Source organism: Schistocerca americana, chromosome 1 (genome assembly GCF_021461395.2).
Source record: "Schistocerca americana isolate TAMUIC-IGC-003095 chromosome 1, iqSchAmer2.1, whole genome shotgun sequence".
NCBI lineage: Eukaryota > Metazoa > Arthropoda > Insecta > Orthoptera > Acrididae > Schistocerca > Schistocerca americana.
The window spans coordinates 671,250,909-671,260,801 of NC_060119.1; positions in this window are offsets into that span (position 1 = coordinate 671,250,909).

The window sequence follows — 9,893 nt, forward strand, 5'->3', positions numbered from 1 at the left end:
AAGAACCAGATTTAAATGATAACTCTAGGAATATACTACAACCCCCTATGTATTGCTCGCATAGGGTTCATGTGGATAAGATTAGAATAATTACCATATACATGGAGGCATTGAAACCGTCATTCGTCCTGCACTCCATACGTAAGTGGAACAGCTAGAAACACTAAGAAATGGTACAATGGGATGTACTCTCTGCCATGCACCTCATGGTGGTTTGCACAGTATAGATGTAGATGTAGAATGAACGCCTGTCACACTTTCTTCCACGTTGTGACTTAGCGTATGATGTTTTTCCCCTTTCCCTGTATGCAGAATAAATGCTCGGTTCGGTGCCTCTTGAAACACCAAACATCTCGGCTCTCTTGGGTACGGAAGCACCCACTATAGGAGCACCAACAATTTGCCCATCTACGAATTCGCTTAGCTCCTATATAAGGCACACTCAAGTACACAAAACACTCCTCTGACCACAACTGACCCCTGCAACGCATTGAGGACATTGGAGTTGTGCCGTTAGTGGACAAATTTAACAGCGCAAAATGCAAGCTTGGTTACCATTTGCATTTATGTTCAAGCATGCATTCCCCTCGGTGATTTCATATTTTTTCCAACCTATGTTAGTAGCACGAGCACCATCAGACTACTGAACATCACGAACGTTTACGCGGAGATTTCTCATTCAGAAATCGCATTTGAGTGTTAGATGTGTTGTGACAAGAGCATGTCACGCCTTTTGTAAAAAGGCGAAACGTCCGCGACACGAGTCAGAATTCGGAAACTGTAGGTTAGCGGCCTAACGAGGCTGCTGTTTGCCGTTACACGCTATAGCTGCTCAAGAAGGCCAGAATGCCGTAATTGTAATGTGAATATGTAATCGAGGGGTACATGAGGACAATACTCAAAGTTATCCAAGATCTCAACGTTCCAACGCTACAAACGCCCAAACGAACAGATATATCGTTCGTTCGGGCGTACGACATCGTACCATCGTGTCACGTAACTTTTGTCAGGAATCTAAGTTGTTGGCAGAAAAACTAGTATCCAGACTCAAAGTGTGAAGACGTCTGGATTACCAAGTGGTGTCAGCACGGCGAGCACTGTAGCGGCGTCGCTTGAGACAGCTGCAGGGCCGAACAGGGTGGCCGAGCGGTTATAGGCGCTACAGTCTGGAACCGCGCGACCGCTACGGTCGCAGGTTCGAATCGTGCCTCGGGCATGGATGTTTGTGATGTCCTTAGGTTAGTTAGGCTTAAGTAGTTCCAAGTTCTAGGGGACTGATGACCTCAAAATTTAAGTCCCATAGTGCTCAGAGCCATTTGAACCATTTTTTTGAACAGCTGCATGGAGATGGGCGCCGACAGCAGTGCCCCTCAAGGACAGCAGTGGAGACGGGAATAGCAACACGATGTCTTTTCAGAAGAGTCTTGGTTCTGCATACTGCGTCATCATTGATGTATCCGTGTCTGAAGTAGAGCTGTTGATGAAATATTGATACATCGACGCATCGATATCTCTCCAAAAATATCGATATCTATCTGCAGTATATTTCACACGATGTATCATACATCGATATCAGAACGGCAATATCGAGTGCCGATATTTTTATCTTATATATTTTTCACAATTTTTGGAAAATATTTGAAGTTGTTCTCTTGGAATTGTAATAGGACACAACTCTACTGTCACTGTGTGAAGCAGTGTTGCTACTTTTTGAGCTTTCATCACGTCCAATCTTTATATGTGGCACAAAAGTAGAACACCGATGGCACTGGGGGCTGGTGGTGTGGATAGAGTATCAAGATTTCCGATGTAGAGAAACAGCTCCCACTTGCGTTAAAAAGCAATTTTTAACGCAACCAGTGAGCTATTTCTAGACACCAACATTCTTTCTAAAACAGTTGCCTAAAATGATGAAGAAAAAACTCGTGGAAGGAATAACACCTATCCAAATTTTTTCGTGGATCAAAACGGTTCATGGCGAAGACGTTATGAACAGAAAGAGTTTAGTAGGGACGGAACAAATGTCCATGACGAACAGAGAAGCGGACGACCTTCCATTTTGACTATGATTTGGTGCAAAAAATCGAAGAAACTTCTTGAAGGACACATATTGACAATGGATGATTTTCTGCGATATTTCCACAACTGATTTTCTCTGCCTCGTGATGACTGGGTGTTGTGTGCTGTCCTTAGGTTCGTTAGGTTTAAGTAGTTCTAAGTTCTAGGGGACTGATGACCATAGACGTTACGTCCCATAGGGCTCAGAGCCATTTGAACCATTTCCACAACTCTTCAGAACTTTCTTATACAAGACACTCACAGAAACGCTGAGATACCGGTAATTGTGCACGAGATGGGTCAAAAAACATCTGACAGAGTAGCACAAGAAAAGTCGGATCAATAGTGCCCGCAAGTGCCTTGAGCAACTTGTACTGGATGTAGAGATTTTCTGAGCTCTGTTGTGCCTTAACACGAAAGGTGGTTGGCTCATTAAGCACCAGATACAAAAAAACAGTCGTCACAGTGGCGTCACACCAACTCCCCATCTGCCAAAAAATTCAAAACCACAATTCCGGGGGTTTCATAGCCACGGTTTCTGTACTTTGGGACTGAAAACACATCATTTTCGTCTTCATGGGTAGACTATCAACGCACAACGGTATTACGAGAAGCTGCTTTTTTTTCCCCCATCAATCTTCTGACTGGATGTAACATGTCGCAGGAGTACGAAAGGGGGGGTACTTTATACTGACTTCTCGTTTCGTGACCGTGTGCCCTGTCCACACCACGTACCTGATAACCCCGCGGCGGTCGTTTGTTCTGCTCCACACTGCTTCTGGCTTGCCTGAAATTGTCGATCAAATTATGCAAGCGGGTTTAGGGGAGCCACTCACCGTCAGAACACAACGCTGTTCTACGCCTGGTATGAACAACTATATTCTGAGACGATTAAAGGAAACCGCAGGTTGCACTGTTTACATTCTAATTCAGAAGTGTTATCCCAATTAATGGATGATTAACAGTCCACAAAATCATTCGGACGAGCGTACGCGTAACCGACACGACGCGGGGGATTGTTGATGATATGGAAGCCGAATGATCGCACGAAAGTTCTTACGCTCATCACGCATACACAGATATTTGGTACCAGTCCTCCTTGACACTAGTAATGATATTTTAACACTGTTCACAAAGTTAAATTTTACAGTTCACAGTTCTCAGTTGTACGAGCGTACGCGTAACCGTCGCGGCGCGGCTGATTGTTGATAATGCGAAAACACGATGATCGAACCCATGTCCTCAGGCTCGCCACAAGACACTGACACTTGACTGCACTCTTTTATGGTAACTAATATTTACTGTTTCACATCAGTTCATTCTGGGAGCCCGAACACGGTGAGGATAATTGATGCTGTAAGGTACGATACGCAACGAGAGGATACACAAATACGTTATCAGCAGCGCTGCTCATTTTTTAATTACTTCTTGACGCACTTTCCTCTAAATCATTTCCATATTTCATCACTTTACTGTAATAGCACTTGTACCAACACTTCAACTTCCATACTAACAATGCCTCTCACATGCAAAGCTGCCCATAACACAACATAAAAGTTCCGTGTCCCGCATTCGGCTCTAGACGCGGCTGCCCGCAAAGATAATCCACAACCAAACCAGCGATATGACAGTACACTTACATTCCCGCACAAAAAGTTTCGAATTGTCGAAGAGAATATCGAAATATAAATAATTCCCTTCTGCAGGTGGTTAAAGTGATGGTGTGAGGGGAGGGGGGTATACTGCCGCATCCCACAGTTATATTTCATTGCCACATTGTGGACCAGACATGAGTTACACATAATCATGGAAACATAAAGAACAGTTGTCTAATATGCAGAATTTTACATAATAAAAGAACCCTACCTACAGTGCAACCTGTATAGCAAAACACAGTTACAATAGAGTGGATAAACAAGGAGCTAATGCAATAAGAAACAAAAATATTAAGTCCCTGAAATAGAAAAGTTTACAAATATAATAGGTTAGATATGACAGACAGGTGCCTGAAAGAAAGAGATAAAAAAATAGTAGAAAAACACATGCGTTCACTGCTACTCTTGCTAGACAATATCACTGGTGATACTATTAGGCTAAAACTGAAGAACCTCCATCAGCACTAGGCTTGCAAAATCCAGTGAAAAGAAAAATTATTTCACTACTCACAACACTGCATCACAAGGGAGCGCTCTTTGCAATGAAAGGGGGTGGGAGTGACTGTATCGTCGACGCTGCGCCGACCGGCAGATGTGCAGTATAGTCGTCAGTTCGCCACTTTTGCCTCGCGGTAATCCGTCCATTGGCATACACGAAACAGTTTAATGGCGCTCTCAGTGTTGCCCTAGCAATGCCTATTCAATTTAGCCTTAGTCTGTTACTACTACAGTAGACATTACGGTGTTCTATATGACATAATAAACACATAAGGCTATTAAGAAAAAAATATATATATGGATGTCCACGAAGTTAAATTTAGTTACTAAGTGGATGGTACAAAAAATAATAGCAATCATTAAGCAAGAGTAGTAAGAAACTTTTAAATAAAAAACTTTTGGATAGAACAACCTATAAACACTAGACACTAGTAATCACTGAAACCATAACACTGTATGGGCAAGAAGAAGTGCAATACGTATAATCTAGATTAAACAGATAGAAAGCGAAAAGAAAAAAAAGTTATATTGCAGATGATGGGAACACACCCTAGTTAAATCTCACTCGATTAAAGTGTCCTCATAAAACCTCAAAATAATCAGAAATTAATGTCTGTACTTAAGGACAACAGCAGCTGACATATATACAGATTCAGACACGTCACAATATATCACTCAGTCATTAATCTTGCTCACTATAGTATAGTTTAATGTTTTCCACTTGGTGTTTGCCCTTGTGCCAGGAGGTATGCTGTTGATTACATCCTCAAAATATGTTATATACGCTTTCCACTTCCTATGTTTCCAGTTTCGCACCTGGTCATCCGATGCAATGTGCCTTGAATTCTGATATCCATAGCCGCCACCGTCGCTTCTGTGACCACTATGGGCACCGAAACCACCGTAATGCCTCCTGTCATTATAATTATTCCACTGTCGTCCACTATGTCTACTGTCATGGTTTGAATGGGTATTTGTATTGGTTTCATTGTTCCCTGATACTCTTCTATCATCTTTTCCTCCTCCTGTTCCTTGTGGCCCATACAACGGGTTTAATTGTCCTGAGACTAATTTCATTGCCTCTACGTCATCTTTAGAGATAGCTAGCAACTTATCCTGAACTACAGTTGGTAGGTTACTTATGCTCAGAGACACTGTTTCTTCTGTCATCACTGGTTCACCTAAATACAAGTTCCTCTCATAATGATCTTGAAAAAATTTCTTTAATTTCTGGTCACATCCGGTCTCAAACCTTCTACCTCGGTATAGACAGTTGCGTACTTCATTTTGGATATGTCGAAAACAAAATCGTTGCAAAAATTCCTCTGATGTCCTGTGTTTACAGTGTTTCACTTCCTCTCCTAGTTGTTCGAATGCTCGTCGTAAATCTCAACCCTTTTTGTAAGTACTTCCTTCACTTCTTCGACAACCGATTCTACCATTTCAAAACGTTTAGTATCGCCTGGAACACTCTGCTCAAGTGGAATGGTAACTTCATTTATCCTTTGATGACTTGATTCAGCCCGCTTTTTTAGAGCCTCATAAGTTTCATCGGTCTTTTCGTTGAGTCCTTCGTTTATTTGCTCTACTGATCGCTTAATATCTTCCCTAGTTGTTTGTAATTATGCACTATGGATCGCTTAATACCTTCCATTAATTGTTTGTTTTCTTGCAATAATAATTCCTGGTCGTCTACTAATCGCCTAATATCTTCTCTTATTTGTTTGCTATCATTCAATAATGTTTTGAGCATGTCAACGATGGTTGCTGAAAGACTACTGTCACCTATACCGGAATCCTTCGACATTTCCACCTGATTACTTTCACCCAAAGAAACTGATTTCACATCCCTGTCTAGTGCAGTTGCACCAAGCTCATTACTTGCCATATTGAACCACCGTAAAGTCACCCAAGCAGAAAAAAGAAATAAACAAATCACAGTAACACTCGTAGCATAGAATGGATGGCAATAATCACCACGAAACTACAACGCCATACACATTCAACGCTGTAATTCGTGCTCAGAAGCACACATAACATACAAGATCACGTGAAAGAAAAAAAAAGAATTAAATATAAGCTAACGTAAATACAGTTCTGCAATTGTATCAACTGTTATTAAAAATTAGAGCACTAACTAAACAGGATCTGACAGTGACATTTACTTTACGATCTGCAAAGTAAATATGGCTCGTAATTTTGTGAACAAAAGTATTTCAACTGTTACTATTTGTAATTACATAATTATAGAACGCAATCTGCACTGCCAGTAAATTACTCTCGTTGCTTCAGTTATGTGAGGTAACGTTGTGATGCGCGACTTACTTTGGGTTGTCTGCTGGCTCCGTAGTCGCAGCTGTTGCGATGCGCCAACTCAGTTGACGCCGTCCGGCTGTCAGCACTGCACTCTGCAAAGCGTGGTAATATTTGCTGCGTCGCTCCTAGGTGCCGCTCACGTCGTACACGCTGACGGTTTCCAAAAAGTTTTCACTTTCGCCCATAGGTGTCACTAGCGACGTCTTTCATAATGGCTGCCAAATAGCTGTTCCCTTTCTCACATAGATACCTGGCGTTACCAAAAGCGCACCACCGTCGAGTATGTTTAATTCGTAGCACTAGCTCTTTGTACTGTCACGAATCGGACGAGTATATACACTGTGTCACAAGTTCTTTGACGTACACATACCAGAGCTCGCGTGACGTCACTCAACAATAGAGAATAATAGTACTGATTACACACAAATAGTTCACACTCCCAAATAAATTATGCGGCACTTCTTAACCGAAATTGCAGGTCCTGAATACACGTAGCCATGTAACACGCCCGGAAGTACGAATGGGTGGGGTACTTTATACTGACTTCTCGTTTCGTGACCGTGCGCCCTGTCCACACCACATACCTGATAACCCCGCGGCGGTCGTTTGTTCTGCTCCACACTGCTTCTGGCTTGCCTGAAATTGTCGATCAAATTATGCAAGCGGGTTTAGGGGAGCCACTCACCGTCAGAACACAACGCTGTTCTACGCCTGGTATGAACAACTATATTCTGAGACGATTAAAGGAAACCGCAGCTTGCACTGTTTACATTCTAATTCAGAAGTGTTATCCCAATTAATGGATGATTAACAGTCCACAAAATCATTCGCACGAGCGTACGCTTAACCGACACGACGCGGGTGATTGTTGATAATATGGAAGCCGAATGATCGCACGAAAGTTCTTACGCTCATCACGCATACACAGATATTTGGTACCAGTCCTCCTTGACACTGTTAATGATATTTTAACACTGTTCACAAAGTTAAATTTTACAGTTCACAGTTCTCAGTTGCACGAGCGTACGCGTAACCGTCGCGGCGCGGCTGATTGCTGATAATAAGAAAACGCGATGATCGAACGCATGTCCTCTGGCTCGCTAGAAGACACTGGTACTTGACTGCACTCTTTTATGGTAACTAATATTTACTGATTCACATCATTTCATTCTGGGAGACCGAACATGGCGCGGATGATTGATACTGTACGGTACGACACGCAATGAGAGGATACACAAATAAGTTATCAGCAGCACTCCTCATTTTTAAATTACTTCTTGACGCACTTTCCTCTGAATCATTTCCATATTTCATCACTTTACTGTAATAGCAGTTGCAGCAACACTTCAGCTTCCATACTAACAATGCCTCTCACATGCAGAGCTACCCGTAACATAACAGTTCCGCGTCCCGCGCTCGATTCTAGACGCGGCTGCCCGCAAAGATACTCCACAACTAAACCAGTGATATGACAGTACACTTACATGGTTTGATGCTGCCCGCTACGAATTCCTCTTCGGTGCTAACCTCTTCATCTCAGAGTAGCATTTACAACCGACGTCCTCAATTATTTGCTGGATGTTTTCCAATCTCTGTCTTCCTCTACAGTTTTTACCCTCACAGCTCCATCTAGTACCATGAAAGTCATTCCCTCATGTCTGAACAGATGTCCTATCATCCTCTCCCTTCTCCTTATCACTGTTTTCCGCATATTCTTCTCCTCTCCGATTCTGCGCACAACCTCCTCATTCCTTACCTTATCAGTCCACCTAATTTTCAACATTCGTCTGTAGCACCACATCTCAAATGCTTCGATTCTCTTCTGTTCCGGTTTTCCCACTGTCCATGTTTCACTGCCATACAATGCTGTACTCCAGACGTACACTCTCAGAAATTTCTTCCTCAAATTAAGGCCGATATTTGATATTAGCAGACTTCTCTTGGCTAGGAATGCCCTTTTTCCCATTACTAGTCTGCTTTTGATGTCCTCATTGTTCCGTCCGTCATTGGTTATTTTACAGCCTAAGTACCACAACTTTATCTACTTCGTGACCATCAATCCTGATGTCAACTTTCTCGGTGTTCTCATTTCTACTACTTCTCATTACCTTCGTCTTTCTTCGATTTACTCTCAATCCATATTCTGTACTCATTAGACCATTCCATTCAGCAGATCATGTAATTCTTCTTCACTTTCACTCAGGATAGCAATGTCATTAGCAAATCGTATCATTAATATCGTCCACCCTGAATTTTAATTCCACTCCTGAACTTTTCTTTTATTTACATCATTGCTTCCTCGATGTACAGATTAAACAGTAGGGGAGAAAGTCTACATCCTTGTCTTACACTCTTTTTAATACGAGCACTTCGCCGGCTGGTGTGGCCGATTGGTTCTAGGCCCTGCAGTCTGGAATCGCGCTACCGCTACGGTCGCAGGTTCGAATCCTGCTTCGGGCATGGATGTGTGTGATGTTCTTAGGTTAGTTCGGTTTAAGTAGTTCCAAGTTCTAGGGGACTGATGACCTCAGAAGTTAAGTCCCATAGTGCTCAGAGCCATTTGAACCAATACGAGCACTTCGTTCCTGGTCGTCCACTCTTATTATTCCCTCTTGGCTGTACATATTGTATGTGACCCGTCTCTCCCTATAACTTACCCGTACTTTTACCAGAATTTCGCACATCTTGCACCATTTTACATTGTCGAACACTTTTTCCAGGTCGACAAATCCTACGAAAGTGTCTTGATTTTTCTTTTATCTTGCTTCCATTATTGACCGCAATGTCAGAATTGCCTCTCTCGTGCGTTTACCTTTCCTAAAGCCAAACTGATCGTCATCTAGCGCGTTCTCAATTTTCTTTTCCATTCATCTGTATATTATTCTTGTAAGCTACTTGTATGCATGAGCTGTTAAGCTGATTGTGCGATAGTTCTCGCACTTGTCAGCTCTTGCCGTCTTCCGATTTGTGTGGATGATGCTTTTCCGAAAGTCAGATGGTATGTCGCCAGACTCATACATTCTACACACCAATGTGAATAGTAGTTTTGTTGTCACTTCCCCCAATGATTTTAGAAATTCTGATGGAATGTTATCTATCCCTTCTGCCTTATTTGATCGTAAGTCCTCCAAAGTTCTTTTAAATTCTGATTCTAATACTGGATCCCCTATCTCTTCTAAATCGTCTCCTGCTTCTTCTTCTATCACATCAGACAAATCTTCCCGCACATTGAGGCTTTCAATGTATTCTTTCCACGTATCCGCTCTCCCCTCTGCATTTAACAGTGGAATTCCCGTTGCACTCTTAATGATATCAGCCTTGCTTTTAATGTCATCGAAGGCTGTTTTGACTTTTGTGTATGCTGAG